Below are 15,820 nucleotides of genomic sequence, written 5' to 3'. Positions count from 1 at the left end.
ATACATTCACATCAAAGTACTCCTTGTAAATCTTTTTCTTTGCAATCCCGGTAATTAGAGATGAGCGAGCATACTCGATAAGGCAAACTACTCGAGCGAGTAGTGCCTTATGCGAGTACCTGCCTGCTCGTCTCTGAAGATTCGGGTGCTGGCAGGGGGCGGGGAGCGGCGGGGGAGAGCGGGGAGGAACAGAGGGGAGATCTCTCTCTCCCTCTCTCCCCCCTCTCCCCCCTGCTCACCGCCGCAACTCACCTCTCACCCGCGCCGGCAGCCGAATCTTTAGAGACGAGCGGGCAGGTACTCGAATAAGGCACTACTCGCTCGAGTAGTTTGCCTTATCGAGTATGCTCGCTCATCTCTACAGGTAATCTTTTATCAGTTTTTGCATGCACCAGATGCCCTTTTCTGGATATATGCGAAGTGATTTGCTTGTCTCTCCCAATAGTGTTGTGGTTGATGGATTGTCCCTGAGCTCCCTTGTTCTCCATTTGCAACCACTGTCTACAGTAGCCAGCTGGCTCTGACACTCCATTGCTCTTCACTGAAACCATGAGGCTGTATCTTCTTCTGTGGTTTTAGTTCTGCACTCTGGCTGCTCTGGTAACTTCATTCTGGCTCTGATTGTTTTGCTCATCTGTCTCTCCTCTCAATTGCATTGACTGCAACTACTCTGCACATTCCCTTTCTGCCCGGTCCAAATCTTTCCTCTGGACTCTGGCACCATTTGCTGTGAGATACAGGTATTGCCTGATTTACATACCTGTGATACATCTCCATAATTAAATGTTATTTTTGTTAAAGGGGTTAATCAAGATTAGAAAAATTTGACTGCTTTTCAAGAAATAGTGCCCCATCTATCTATAGGTTTTGTCTGGTATTGCAGCTTAGCTCCATTGAAATTAATGAGGCTGAGCTACAATGCCAGACACAATTTGTGCAGAATGGTAGACAAATGGCATAGCGACCCCAGTAGAAAAAATGGAAACAAGGAATAATGCCTTCTTTTTAGAGGGTAATAGTGTAGAGAGTCTTATAGAAACAAAGGGAGAGAATCCCTATGTGTAGTAGGTACAGCCAACCCCAAGTCTCATTATACCCAACTGGGTCAACGTTTAAATGTAGGTAAATAGCGCAACCTACATAATTTGGTTATTGGCCAAACGTCTCTATTTATTAAGCCAGCGTGTATATGTGTTTGAGGTTAGTAGACCTCTTCTTGCTGAGGACAGACGTCTGACCGCTTATGGTATGTCCTTGGGAGCGGTTTGGCATTGCCAAGCATGCTGGTTTAATAAATAAGCAGAAGTTTGGCAAATAACCAACTCATGTAATATTATTACGCCTGTAGGTTGCACCATATACATTTTTTTTTTCTGGAGCATGAGCCACAACTTGTTGACAGGTATGGCGCTGCTTTTGGAAGAAAGCAACCATGTTTTATAATCCTAGATAAAACCTTTAAGGTCCATCCAGGGTAAAGTATGAAGATTAAAATACAGTGTGTTGTGGTTGCTTCCCAACAATCAGACCATAGCAGTTTCTCTGATCCTTTCCTAACATACAACTGGATTCAGAAGGAAGCTGAACCTGCTCCATATGGGCTGGGTGCCAGCTGTGCTACATAAAGGCTCATGTCCACGGGGAAAATAGGATTTAGGATCCGCAGCGGATCTCCCGCGCGCGGATCCGCACCCCATAGGGATGCATTGACCACCCGCGGGTACATAAATACCCGCGGATCGTCAATAAAAGTGATTTTAAAAAAAATGGAGCATGAAAAAATCTGGACCATGCTCCATTTTCATGCGGGTCTCCCGCGGGGACGGCTCCCGCGGGCTTCTATTGAAGCCTATGGAAGCCGTCCGGATCCGCGGGAGACTTAAAATAGGAATTTAAAGCATTTACTCACCCGCAGCGGACCGCGAAGCTCTTCTCTTCCTCACCGCCGCATCTCCCTTGCTTCGGCTCGGCGGATGTGCCCGGCGCATGCGCGCGGCACGTCGACGACGTGCCGGCGATGTGCCGCCGGCGTCAGGAATTCATCCGCCGGCCGAAAATGAAGATCCGGCCGTGAGGAACAGCTGACCTTCGTCGCCCGCGCCGGATAGGTAAATTCTTTTAAATTGCTATTTTCGGCGCTCATGTCCGCGGGGCAGGAGGGACCCGCTGCAGATTCTCCATGGAGAATCTGCAGCGGATCTGATTTTCCCCGTGGACATGAGGCCTTACTGTCACTTAATGCCAAATGGGTCAATAGACTTTATTCTCCTAATATACAGGTGATCCAGACATGGCTACACAGTGCGCCTTTAGTACTTGTCCTAATTTATGGGGGACCTAGACATGGCTACACAGTGCACCCTTAGTACTGGTCCTAATATATAGGAGACCCAGACATGGCTACACAGTGCACCCTTAATACTTGTCCTAATATATAGGAGACCCAGACATGGCTACACAGTGCACCCTTAGTACTTGTCCTAATATATAGGGGACCCAGGCATTGCTACACAGTGCACCCTTAGTACTTGTCCTAATATATAGGAAAGCCAGACATGGCTACACAATGCACCCTTAGTACTTGTTCTAATATATAAGGGACCCAGACATGGCTACACAGTGCACCCTTAGTACTTGTCCTAATATTTTGGGGACCCAGACATGCCTACACAGTGCACCTTCAGTACTTGTCCTAATATGAAGAGGGACCGGACATGCCTACACAGTGCGTCCTTAGTACTTGTCCTAATATATAGGAGACCCAGACATGGCTACACAGTGCGTACTTAGTACTTGTCCTAATATATAGGAGACCCAGACATGGCTACACAGTGCACCCTTAGGACATGTCCTATTATATAGGAGACCCAGACATGGCTACACAGTGCACCCTTAGGACATGTCCTATTATATAGGAGACCCAGACTTGGCAACACAGTGCACCCTTAGTACTTGTCCTAATATATAGGAGACCCAGACATGGCTATACAGTGCGTACTTAGTACTTGTCCTAATATATAGGGGACCCAGACATGCCTACACAGTGTACCCTTAGTATTTGTCCTAATATATAGGGGACCTAGACATGGTTACACAGTGCACCCATCCCTAGTGGGTATACAGTGATACCTCCTGCTCCTGACCTACGGCTTACATTTAGTACGCTTCCGTCTCATGCATTTGTACCGTATACCGTGACTTCCCGATAACGACTCACAGCTATTCTGACTACTCTCCAGTGACCGGCTCGGCAACTACATCTGCGACTCCAATCCAGCCTTGGTAAGACGCAACAAGATAATCACGCCCCCTTTATGCTGCGGGAAAATTCCCATCTAAACTGATGCATTGTAAACTAATGCATCAAATGGGCAGCGTATATTCGCCGGCTGTGAAAGCACGGCTGATATACGTTCGTGTGAATGAAGCCTCAGACTACATTCACACGAGCGCGAATCTTGCACGAGTTTTGAGCATTGCAAGACTCTCAAATCTCGCGTGAATATGAACTCCATTCCTTTGAATGAAGTCCTATACACAAGCGATATTTTTCCTCACCACATCGTGACGCGCATTAAACAAGCACCAAAGGATCGGAATTTCACAGAAGTGATGCAGGGCATTTTTGCATGAAAACCGCCTCGCATCCACAGGTAAAATGCACGTTGACAAGCACAATATTGGGCCGCATTTCTTGGCCTAATATCACACCCGCCGTGTGAATGTAGCCCTAGTCTGCGGCCGCATGAGGCAGAGCTACCACGGATTTGTTACACCAGAAATCTACAGCATCAAAATACACCAAATAACGTGATTTTTGTTGCAAATTTCCTTTTAGAAACCCTACTGATTTTCTACAGATTTCATCCTTCGCACTGCAAAATGTGAAATCTGTAGTGAAAATCTGAAGCATAAATTGAGGTACTGCAGGTTTTAAATCAGCAGCACAATCTCCTCTGTTGATTTTTTTCTGCAGTGTGACCACTCAGAGTATATTAAAATGCTAATGAAAACAGAATTAAAGTTGTAAACTATTGATAGCCTATCAGCAGAATAGGCCATCAATACTAGATCAGTGGGAGTCAACTGCCCAGAACCCCTGCTGATCACTGGGCCAGTGTGCTTGTGCACTGAACTGATTACCACAGGAAGCAGACAGCTCCGTCTGCACAACAGTGGCAAGGCATGGTATTACAGGCAAATTTCCCAATGAAATGAATGGCCTGTAATACCTAGGATAGCCACTGTATTGAGAAGGGAGCGAACAGCTAATCAAAAGGGGTCCTGGGCGGATGACCACTGCCGATCTATTATTGGTGGCCTATCAAAAGAATAGGCCATCAACAGTTTACAACTGAGCATTCCATTAAAAAAAATCCCATTAAATTATAAAAACGAGCAACACAGCACTAATAGGCACAAATAGGCTTTGTGGAACTTGTTTGTTCTTCCTTTGATTAGATGGTACGTGATATAGACATGTTGAGCAGCGCTGCCATATAACATGAAGATACAGTAGGAACGTGTTGTAAGTTACATTTTCAAAAGCCAACCTAAGCCCCTGTTGGCTTTTCTAAGCTTCATATATGTTGACCTACGTGTTTCAAAGCCTGCCAAAAACGACATTCTTCCGATGTCACTGTGATCAGATATGCAATTCCTGTGATAAAACATCAACTGGGCCGTTTGCTTCTGTCTGACCATTCTTACTGCAGCTGTTCCCAAGCTAATTCTCTTGCCTTCACTCCGTCCCTTGAAGTATTCATTTTCAAACCAAACTTTTTTATTATCATTCAGAAACAATGCAACTTAACACATAAACATCATTAAAAGTCTTAATATTCATTTACATCCGCAATATAGATATGAAGCCTATAAAAAAAAACTCCTTACCACCATGGACTAAAGTAACGCCATATGGGGCAGGCACCGGCCGGCTGAAGACCGCAATGATCAGCATGTATGTGTGCTTTTTCAAATTCATAGTTAATAACTGTGTTCTTTTTTTCTGGTCAAACTGCTGTTTACATGCAAAATCGTGAGACCCTTAACCCTTTGCAATCCAATTTTGGATTCAATGTTTCCTACGGGGCTTTTTCTTTCTCCCATTATACAATGGCGCCATCTGCTGGCTAGAGCCAGTACTGTGGTATAGGACATGCTGGAGAGGCCCCTGACAACAGAGTAATCTACAGTAAGAATACCCTACCGGACATCGTCCGACATCGGAGCTGTACAGCCTTCAATCATAATGTCTTTAGACGTCAGACAGTGGATTGGAAAGGGTTAAAACCATGCCAACATGCAAAATTGAATTATTGTGGATTTAATTAAGCCCTGTTGATTAGCCTGGGTTGGACTCCCTGTAGATAAGTTCATCACCTTTTGCATAGAAACATAATTTTTGCAGTTATGTCCCAGAACCTGGATAATGCATGCAATGATATCCCACAACAGGGGTAATAAAACCATGATGTCAACCTACAGCGGAATAATCAGCTATGTCTCTATACAGGGATAATGAGGATAGTGATGTCACTGTACATGGATAGTGACCATAGCAGAGTAACAGTGCAGGAATAGTCACAGGAATGTCACAATGCAGGGATAAAGCACGGTCATCTGACAGTATACAGATGAAATAATGCGCAGTGATGTCACAATACAGAGATAATAAACAGTTTTGGTCTCACACAGCCATAAAAAGTATTATAACAATGTAGGGATAATGGTGAGTGATGTCACATAACAACTGCAAAGTCATAGGAAAGGGTTATTTGACCCAAAGATGTCTCAGTAAATGGATAATAAATAGAGATGAGCGAGCACTAAAATGCTCGGGTGCTCGTTACTCGGGACGAAATTATCGCGATGCTCGAGGGTTCGTTTCGAGTAACGAACCCCATTGAAGTCAATGGGCGACCCGAGCATTTTTGTATATCGCCGATGCTCGCTAAGGTTTCTATTTGTGAAAATCTGGGCAATTCAAGAAAGTGATGGGAACGACACAGAAACGGATAGGGCAGGCGAGGGGCTACATGTTGGGCTGCATCTCAAGTTCCCAGGTCCCACTATTAAGCCACAATAGCGGCAAGAGTGCCCCCCCCTCCCAACAACTTTTACATCTGAAAAGCCCTCATTAGCAATGCATACCTTAGCTAAGCACCACACTACCTCCAACAAAGCACAATCACTGCCTGCATGACACTCCGCTGCCACTTCTCCTGGGTTACATGCTGCCCAACCCCCCCCCCCCTCCCGCACGACCCAGTGTCCACAGCGCACACCAAAGTGTCCCTGCGCAGCCTTCAGCTGCATTCCTGCCACACGCTGGCCTCATAGCCACACCACCCTCATGTCTATTTATCAGTGCGTCTGCCATGAGGAGGAACCGCAGGCACACACTGCAGAGGGTTGGCACGGCTAGGCAGCGACCCTCTTTAAAAGGGGCGGGGCGATAGCCCACAATGCTGTACAGAAGCAATGAGAAATATAATCCTGTGCCACCGCCATCAGGAGCGGCACACGTGGGCATAGCAATGGGAAACCAATGTTCCACACACTATTCATTCTGTCAAGGTGTCTGCATGCCCCAGTCAGACCGCGGTTTTTTATAAATAGTCACAGGCAGGTACAACTCCGCAATGGGAATTCCGTGTGCACCCACAGCATGGGTGGCTCCCTGGAACCCACCGGCTGTACATAAATGTATCCCATTGCAGTGCCCATCACAGCTGAGGTAACATCCGATTAAATGCAGGTGGGCTTCGGCCCACACTGCATGCCCCAGTCAGACTGGGGTTCTTTAGAAGTGGACACATGCAGTTATAACTCACTGTGGACCCACAGCATGGGTGGCTCCCTGGAACCCACCGGCTGTACATAAATGTATCCCATTGCAGTGCCCATCACAGCTGAGGTAACATCCGATTAAATGCAGGTGGGCTTCGGCCCACACTGCATGCCCCAGTCAGACTGGGGTTCTTTAGAAGTAGACACATGCAGTTACAACTCCCTGTGGACCCACAGCATGGGTGGCTCCCTGGAACCCACCGGCGGTACATAAATATATCCCATTGCAGTGCCCAGAACAGCTGATGTAACGTCAGCTTTAATGCAGGTGGGCAAAACATTAATTGGATTACACTGTAGGCGAGGGCCCCAAAAAATTGGTGTACCAACAGTACTAATGAACCTCAGAAAAATTGCCCATGCCCAACCAAGAGGGCAGGTGAAACCCATTAATCGCTTTGGTTAATGTGGCTTAATTGGTAACTAGGCCTGGAGGCAGCCCAGTTAAAATAAAAATTGGTTCAGGTGAAAGTTTCAACGCTTTAATGAGCATTGAAACGTATAAACATTTTTTACAAAAATTATATGACTGAGCCTTGTGGGCCTAAGAAAAATTGCCCGTTCGGCGTGATTATGTGAGGTTTCAGGAGGAGGAGCAGGAGGAGGAGGAGGAATATTATACACAGATTGATGAAGCAAAAATGTCCCCGTTTTTGATGGTGATAGAGAACAATGCTTCCATCCGCGGGTGCAGCCTACGTATTGCTTAGGTATCGCTGCTGTCCGCTGGTGGAGAAGAGAAGTCTGGTGAAATCCAGGCTTTGTTCATCTTGATGAGTGTAAGCCTGTCGGCACTGTCGGTTGACAGGCGGGTACGCTTATCTGTGATGATTCCCCCAGCCACACTAAACACACTCTCTGACAAGACGCTAGCCGCAGGACAAGCAAGCACCTCCAGGGCATACAGCGCGAGTTCAGGCCACGTGTCCAGCTTCGACACCCAGTAGTTGTAGGGGGCAGAGGCGTCACGGAGGACAGTCGTGCGATCGGCTACGTACTCCCTCACCATCCTTTTACAGTGCTCCCGCCGACTCAGCCTTGACTGGGGAGCGGTGACACAGTCTTGCTGGGGAGCCAGAAAGCTGTCAAAGGCCTTAGAGAGTGTTCCCCTGCCTGTGCTGTACATGCTGCCTGATCTCTGCGCCTCCCCTGCTACCTGGCCCTCGGAACTGCGCCTTCGGCCACTAGCGCTGTCGGATGGGAATTTTACCATCAGTTTGTCCGCCAGGGTCCTGTGGTATAGCATTACTCTCGAACCCCTTTCCTCTTCGGGTATGATAGTGGAAAGGTTCTCCTTATACCGTGGGTCGAGCAGTGTGTACACCCAGTAATCCGTAGTGGCCAGAATGCGTGTAACGCGAGGGTCACGAGAAAGGCATCCTAACATGAAGTCAGCCATGTGTGCCAGGATACCTGTACGCAACACATGGCTGTCCTCACTAGGAAGATCACTTTCAGGATCCTCCTCCTCCTCCTCCTCAGGCCATACACGCTGAAAGGATGACAGGCAAGCAGCATGGGTACGCTCAGCAGTGGGCCAAGCTGTCTCTTCCCCCTCCTCCTCATCCTCCTCATGCTCCTCATGCTCCTCCTCAACGCGCTGAGATATAGACAGGAGTGTGCTCTGACTATCCAGCGACATACTGTCTTCCCCCGCGTCTGTTTCCGAGCGCAAAGCGTCTGCCTTTATGCTTTGCAGGGAACTTCTCCAGAGGCATAGCAGAGGAATGGTGACGCATCACCGCTCACCATCTGGGTAGACTCCTCAAAGTTTCCAAGGACCTGGCAGATATCTGCCAACCAGGCCCACTCTTCTGTAAGGAATTGAGGAGGCTGACTCCCACTGCGCCACCCATGTTGGAGTTGGTATTCTGCTATAGCTCTACGCTGCTCATAGACCCTGGCCAACACGTGGAGCGTAGAGTTCCACCGTGTGGGCACGTCGCACAGCAGTCGGTGCACTGGCAGATGAAACCGATGCTGCAGGGTGCGCAGGGTGGCAGCGTCCGTGTGGGACTTGTGGAAATGTGCGCAGAGCCGGCGCACCTTTCCGAGCAGGTCTCACAAGCGTGGGTAGCTTTTCAGATAGCGCTGAACCACCATATTAAAGACGTGGGCCAGGCATGGCACGTGCGTGAGGCTGCCGAGCTGCAGAGCCGCCACCAGTTTACGGTCGTTGTCACACACGACCATGCCCGGTTGGAGGCTCAGCGGCGCAAGCCAGCGGTCGGTCTGCTCTGTCAGACCCTGCAGCAGTTCATGGGCCATGTGCCTCTTCTCTCCTAAGCTGAGTAGTTTCAGCACGGCCTGCTGACGCTTGCCCACTGCTGTGCTGCCGCGCCGCGCGACACCGACTGCTGGCGACGTGCTGCTGCTGACACATCTTGATTGCGAGACAGAGGTTGCATAGGAGGAGGAGGGTGGTTTAGTGGAGGAAGCATACACCGCCGCAGATACCACCACTGAGCAGGGGCCCGCAATTCTGGGGGTGGGTAGGACGTGAGCGGTCCCAGGCTCTGACTCTGTCCCAGCCTCCACTAAATTCACCCAATGTGCCGTCAGGGAGATATAGTGGCCCTGCCCGCCTGTGCTTGTCCACGTGTCCGTTGTTAAGTGGACCTTGCCAGTAACCGCGTTGGTGAGGGCACGTACAATGTTGCGGGAGACGTGGTCGTGCAGGGCTGGGACGGCACATCGGGAAAAGTAGTGGCGACTGGGAACTGAGTAGCGCGGGGCCGCCGCCGCCATCATACCTTTGAAAGCCTCCGTTTCCACAACCCTATACGGCAGCATCTCCAGGCTGATAAATTTGGCTATGTGCACGTTTAACGCTTGAGCGTGCGGGTGCGTGGCGGCGTACTTGCGCTTGCACTCCAACACTTGCGCTAGCGACGGCTGGACGGTGCGCTGAGAGACATTGGTGGATGGGGCTGAGGACAGCGGAGGTGAGGGTGTGGGTGCAGGCCAGGACACGGTAGTGCCTGTGTCCTGAGAGGGGGGTTGGATCTCAGTGGCAGGTTGGGGCACAGGGGGAGAGGCAGCGGTGCAAACCGGAGGCGGTGAACGGCCTTCGTCCCACCTTGTGGGGTGCTTGGCCATCATATGCCTGCGCATGCTGGTGGTGGTGGCTCCCCGGCTGATCTTGGCGCGACAAAGGTTGCACACCACTGTTCGTCGGTCGTCTGCACTCTCAGTGAAAAACTGCCAGACCTTTGAGCACCTCGGCCTCTGCAGGGTAGCATGGCGCGAGGGGGCGCTTTGGGAAACAGTTGGTGGATTATTCGGTCTGGCCCTGCCTCTACCCCTGGCCACCGCACTGCCTCTTGCAACCTGCCCTGCTGCTGCCCTTGCCTCCCCCTCTGAAGACCTGTCCTCAGTAGGCGTAGCAAACCAGGTGGGGTCAGTCACCTCATCGTCCTGCTGCTCTTCCTCAGAATCCTCGGTGCGCTCCTCCCTCGGACTTACTCCAATTACTACTACCTGAGTGATAGACAACTGTGTCTCATCGTCATCGGCCTCCTCACCCACTGAAAGGTCTTGAGACAGTTGCCGGAAGTCCCCAGCCTCATCCCCCGGACCCCGGGAACTTCCCAAAGGTTGGGCATCGGTCACGACAAACTCCTCCGGTGGGAGAGGAACCATTGCTGGCCATTCTGGGCAGGGGCCCGGGAACAGTTCCTGGGAGTCTGCCTGCTCCTCAGAATGTGTCATTGTAATGGAGTGAGGAGGCTGGGAGGAAAGAGGAGCAGCAGCCAGAGGATTCAGAGTTGCAGCAGTGGACGGCGCAGAACTCTGGGTGTTCGATAGATTGCTGGATGCACTTTCTGCCATCCACGACAGGACCTGCTCACACTGCTCATTTTCTAATAAAGGTCTACTGCGTGGACCCATTAATTGTGAGATGAATGTGGGGACGCCAGAAACGTGCCTCTCTCCTAATCCCGCAGCAGTCGGCTTCGATACACCTGGATCAGGAGCTAGGCCTGTGCCCACACCCTGACTTGGGCCTCCACGTCCTCGGCCGCGTCCACGTCCTCTAGGCCTACCCCTACCCCTCAGCATGGTGTATTACCAGTAGTGCAGAAACAGAACGCTGTAATTAAATGTGCCACTTATTGGCCTGTGGTTGGAGGCTGACTTCGCTTACGGAATGCACAGCAGAGGCAGGAAAGAATTTTGCGCAAGCCTGCTGTAACACTTAGCTGGCTGCGTATGAATTAGGACAACTACCCCCAGCAGAGACCCAGTACACTTGTGGACAGGAATCCAGGGGTGATGTAAGAGGCAACACAGAGGCAGGAAAGAATTTTGCGCAAGCCTGCTCTAACACTTAGCTGGCTGCGTATGAATTAGGACAACTACCCCCAGCAAAGACCCAGTACACTTGTGGACAGGAATACAGCGGTGATGTAAGAGGCAACACAGAGGCAGGAAAGAATTTTGCGCAAGCCTGCTGTAACACTTAGCTGGCTGCGTATGAATTAGGAGAATTACCCCCAGCAGAGACCCAGTACACTTGTGAACAGGAATACAGCGGTGATGTAAGAGGCAACACAGAGAGAGGCAGGAAAGACTTTTGCGCAAGCCTGCTGTAACACTTAGCTGGCTGCGTATGAATTAGGACAACTACCCCCAGCAGAGACCCAGTACACTTGTGGACAGGAATACAGCGGTGATGTACGAGGCAACACAGAGGCAGGAAAGAATTTTGCACAAGCCTGCTGTAACACTTAGCTGGCTGCGTATGAATTAGGACAACTACCCCCAGCAGAGACCCAGTACACTTGTGGGCAGGAATACAGCGGTGATGTAAGAGGCAACACAGAGGCAGGAAAGAATTTTGCGCAAGCCTGCTGTAACACTTAGCTGGCTGCGTATGAATTAGGACAACTACCCCCAGCAGAGACCCAGTACACTTGTGGACAGGAATACAGCGGTGATGTAAGAGGCAACACAGAGGCAGGAAAGAATTTTGCGCAAGCCTGCTGTAACACTTAGCTGGCTGCGTATGAATTAGGACAACTACTCCCAGCAGAGACCCAGTACACTTGTGGACAGGAATACAGCGGTGATGTAAGAGGCAACACAGAGGCAGGAAAGAATTTTGCGCAAGCCTGCTGTAACACTTAGCTGGCTGCGTATGAATTAGGACAACTACCCCCAGCAGAGACCCAGTACACTTGTGGACAGGAATACAGCGGTGATGTAAGAGGCAACACAGAGGCAGGAAAGAATTTTGCGCAAGCCTGCTGTAACACTTAGCTGGCTGCGTATGAATTAGGACAACTACCCCCAGCAGAGACCCAGTACACTTGTGGACAGGAATACAGCGGTGATGTAAGAGGCAACACAGAGGCAGGAAAGAATTTTGCGCAAGCCTGCTGTAACACTTAGCTGGCTGCGTATGAATTAGGACAACTACCCCCAGGAGAGACCCAGTACACTGAGGACAGTCACAGGCAGCCCAAATAGATTTTTTTCCCCAAATGTTTTTGGAAAGGCCCACTGCCTATATACACTAAATATGTCTTCTGTCCCTGCCTCACCACTACTGGCCCTGGACAATGTAAAATTACTGCAGGACGCAATGCTCTGCACGGCCGATATACAAAAAAAAAAAAAAGTGCAACACTGCAAAAAGCAGCCTCCACACTACTGCACACGGTCAGATGTGGCCCTAAGAAGGACCGTTGGGGTTCTTGAAGCCTAAAATAACTCCTAACGCTCTCCCTATAGCAGCTCCGGCACCAGCAGCACTGTCCCTGAACTATGTCAGAATGCATCTGTGGCGAGCCGCGGGAGGGGCCGATTTATATACTCAGGTGACACCTGATCTCCCCAGCCACTCACTGCAGGGGGGTGGTATAGGGCTGGAACATCACAGGGGGAAGTTGTAATGCCTTCCCTGTCTTTCTATTGGCCAGAAAAGTGCGCTAACGTCTCAGAGATGAAAGTGAAAGTAACCCGAACATCGCGTGGTACTCGTCTCGAGTAACGAGCATCTCGAACACGCTAATACTCGAATGAGTGTCAAGCTCGGACGAGTACGTTCGCTCATCTCTAATAATAAACACTAAATTAATAGAAGTTATTGTACACAGAGATGTCATAGTATACAAGTAATATAAAAAAAAAGGTTTGTTACCGTGTTAGCCAGTAGAGTAAAATGTGATTGTTCTCAGTAAGAGAAGTATAGAAGTAATGCACACAGTGATGTCACAGTATAGAAATAGTACATACAGTGATGTCACAGTATAGGAATAATGCACACAGTGATGTCACAGTATAGAAATAGTGCATACAGTGATGTCACAGTATTGGAATAATGCACACAGTGATGGCACCGTATAGAAATAGTACACACAGTGATGTCACAGTATAGGAATAATGCACACAGTGATGGCACAGTATACAAATAGTACATACAGTGATTTCACAGTATAGGAATAATGTACACAGTGATGGCACAGTGTAGAAATAGTACATACAGTGATGTCATAATATAGGAATAATGCACACAATGATGGCACAGTCTAGAAGTAATGCACACAGTGATGTCACAGTATAGAAATAGTGTATACAGTGAAGTCATAGTATTGGAATAATGCACACAGTGATGGCACAGTATGAAAGTAATGCACACAGTGATGTCATAGTACAGGAATACTGCACACAGTGATGGCACAGTATTAAAATAGTGCATATAGTCATGTCACAGTACAGAACTAATGCACACAGTGATGTCATAGTGTCAGAATATGGCACACAATAATGTAACAGTATAGGAGTAGTGCATGCAGTGATGGCACTGTATTTAAGAAATGCACACAGTGATATTATAGTATCAGAATATGGCACAGTATTTAGGTAATGCACACATGTATGTGAATACTGTGATGTAACTTATTCTGCAGCGCTTTGAAGTAATTTGTTTATTACCCAGCAAGGGTACTCATTTTGCCAACCTGAGTCAACCTTGAGCCAGCTACCTGAACCATGCAGGGATTGAACCCGCAACCTTCAGGTCGTGTGTGGGGGTTTAGGACTGCATTCTGCTGGGTTGTCGCGCGCCGAAACGGGTTTTTTTTTCTTTCACCCCCCCCCCTTGGAAATGTGCGATGTCCCCGCCTTCCATCACTTCAGGGAAGTCGCGATTCGCACTAGAGGATCGGCAAGCGTTTCCCAATGTTTTCAATGAAAGATCTCACATCGCAACTCACATGCACCTCGCACACCCTGCAATGTTTTTTCTGGCCCCATTGAAAATAATGGGCAAGGCGTTCTGAAGAAACACCCACAGATAGGACATGCCGCAATTTTTTCCAGCACCACGATGCAATGCAAGAAAAGATTGCTCATGTATATGATCCCATTCAAAAGAACGCCCAAATCTTGCACGATTTTGACACCAGTATGAAAGCGGCCTCGGTGCAAAACGCAGACAGATCAACACTGATGGCGCCGGCACATGGACTCATTTGAAACAGCTTGACGAGTCTAGCGGTTCTCCAGAATGGTAGCGAGGATAGGAGAAAGCTTCGCTGTAGCCCACAGCCACTACAGAAGTTTCTGAGGAAGGGGCTGTGCCCCCAAACCGGGTTAAATATTCGCTGTTTGTTTAAACATTTAATAAAGAAGAACCGAGTAAAACTACCTACCTGAATACCATTTTTAATGAGAGTTGCACCTCCATGTCCACAAATTTTCACAATACCTTGCAATTAGAAGGGAATGACTGGGATGCCATATGTAATTCTGCAGTCTGGTTTAGGCCTCTTTCATACGGCAACAATGACATCTGTACTACAAAATCGTGGCTGTGTTCCTGCTATTTTGTAGCGTCAGTAATGCGTTTTTCTTGTTGGGAGGGGGGGGGGGGGAACGCACATCGCTTCGGCAAGCGATTTTATCGCAAGAAGGTTAAGCCGTCCCCCTACAATAAACCCTACCTGAATTCCCCGAAAAAAAAGGGAATACTTACCTAGCAGGCGCTGTCCGGGTCCTCCCGCTGCTCTCCAGAGCTCCACTGGGTGTCCTGCAGTCCTCGTTCGCGCACAGAAGATCACTTCCTGGTTGCAGGATTCACAAATGCTCCGACCTCTGTGAAGGGGCCAGCGTTTGGAACTGCAAGTGCAGCTCTCATTGAAATCAAGGATAGGTCATCAATAGTATTCTCCCTGGAGAACGCCCTTAAAGGGGTTGTCCCGCGCCGAAACAGGTTTTGTTTTTTTTTCAACCCCCCCCCCCCCCCCCGTTCGGCGCGAGACAACCCCGATGCAGGGTTTAAAAAAGAACACCAGACAGCGCTTACCTTAATCCCCGCGCTCCGGTGACTTCTTACTTACCCGGTGAAGATGGCCGCCGGGATCTTCTACCTCCGTGGACCGCAGCTCTTCTGTGCGGTCCATTGCCGATTCCAGCCTCCTGATTGGCTGGAATCGGCACGTGACGGGGCGGAGCTACACGGAGCTACACCGAGCCCCATTGAGAAGATACGAAGACCCGGACTGCGCAAGCGCGTCTAATTTGGCCATTAGACGGCGAAAATTAGACGGCAACCATGGAGACGAGGACGCCAGCAACGGAGCAGGTAAGTGCAAAACTTTTTAGAACTTCTGTATGGCTCATAATTAATGCACAATGTACATTACAAAGTGCATTAATATGGCCATACAGAAGTGTATAGACCCACTTGCTGCCGCGGGACAACCCCTTTAACACTCTTATTATAAGAATAATCCACACAGTGATGTCATAGGATACACATATTGGCATATTTTACTGTATTTGTTACGCAGGGCACGTTAATTTGCGCACGGCAAATAAGACGCTCTCCTTGTAATGGTTATGCGTATTACGTGAGCATTATTTCTTCAATTTTTTGGATGGATTCCTAGTTTTGATTTCTAAAACTGCATCAAAATACCCAAACAAAAACTGTACTTGTGAACGCTCACTGCAGACTGAT

Source organism: Eleutherodactylus coqui, chromosome 8 (genome assembly GCF_035609145.1).
Source record: "Eleutherodactylus coqui strain aEleCoq1 chromosome 8, aEleCoq1.hap1, whole genome shotgun sequence".
Classification (NCBI taxonomy): domain Eukaryota; kingdom Metazoa; phylum Chordata; class Amphibia; order Anura; family Eleutherodactylidae; genus Eleutherodactylus; species Eleutherodactylus coqui.
This window is presented reverse-complemented; position numbering follows the sequence as displayed.